Genomic DNA, 1212 nt, shown 5'->3' on the forward strand with positions numbered 1-1212 from the left:
CCAGTCTCCAGACATAAACCCAATAGAAAATCTTTGGAGGGAGCTGGAACTCTGTGTTTCTCAGCGACACCCCAGAAACATGTCTTATCTAGAGAAGATCTGTGTGGAGGAGTGGGCCAAAATCCCTCCTGCAGTGTGTGGAAACGTGGTGAACAACTACAGGAAACGTTTGACCTCTGTAATTGCAAACAAAGTCTACTGCAAATTTGGGTGCGTTTTCTGAGTTTTGTTGCAGCTTGGTACACAACACGTCACCATCTTTGCCTAGCTAGAATGTATGATCTGTAATGCAAAGCACCGGCGATGTCAGGGACGGGGTCAAAGACGTTTCTTCCAGTTCTGGCTCTGAAAGCTGGCATATATTCAGATTTTGCTTGGATTTAAAAAATGTTCTTTACTTTCAATTTTTTTCAATAATGTCCAAAATATATGTAATAATGATATTACTTCACATTGGAGGGTTTATTGTACATTTGAATTTGGGAAATGTTCTTTAATTTGATGGTCCAGTACCCTCTTGCATCCTGAGTGCTGAAATACTTTGTCCCTGGTAACTTGGATGTCACATCCTCCAATGTGGGTAGGGGATTGTGTGGCCTCATTATTGCTTTGTTTAATGGTCTGAGAGGGGCTTACGGCCATGCTAACCTGAGAATGACTAATCTCGTCAGATCTCGGAAGCTAAGCGCATTTAGCCCTGGTTAGTACTTGGATGGGAGACCACCTGGGAATACCAGGTATTGTGAGTTGACAATTCAGTTTATTTGGCTGTCCGGTGTTCACGTTTTGCCTTGGGGTGGAGGGGACGCAGAGTGTGTTTTGCCCTCATTAGAATAATTATTTTCCTTGTTAATGATTAATCTTAAGTTGATCCCTCTGACCATTTAAAGGATGTCTTGATCAAATCGATTCTTACAAATTGTAGTTAATAGGTTATGTTTTGTTTTTTTTGGGGGGGGGGTAATACTGTCTTGTTATCTCCGATCAGGTGTCACTACTTTCCGCCATGTTTGTAATAAGTTTTGGGAACTCATTAAGGTGGATATGTACTGTATTTTGGGATTGTATAAAATAAATATGTAGTGTATTTTGGCATTATATGTGCTTCCTCCATTTGCTACCCGGACTCAAGTGGAAAATACAGTTCAGAGGAAACCAGAGTGACAACCCACGAGGGGACTGGGAAAACATGCAAACCCCACACAGAGGTAG

The 1212-nt window shown here is 41.6% G+C and overlaps 1 pseudogene; it reads left to right on the forward strand.

Annotated features, from left to right (window-relative positions):
* The first annotated feature begins 630 nt into the window (after window positions 1–630).
* Window positions 631–749, forward strand: LOC133502822 (5S ribosomal RNA; annotated as a pseudogene).
* Window positions 750–1212: the final 463 nt, after the last annotated feature.

The sequence above is a fragment of the Syngnathoides biaculeatus genome, chromosome 6 (genome assembly GCF_019802595.1).
Source record: "Syngnathoides biaculeatus isolate LvHL_M chromosome 6, ASM1980259v1, whole genome shotgun sequence".
NCBI lineage: Eukaryota > Metazoa > Chordata > Actinopteri > Syngnathiformes > Syngnathidae > Syngnathoides > Syngnathoides biaculeatus.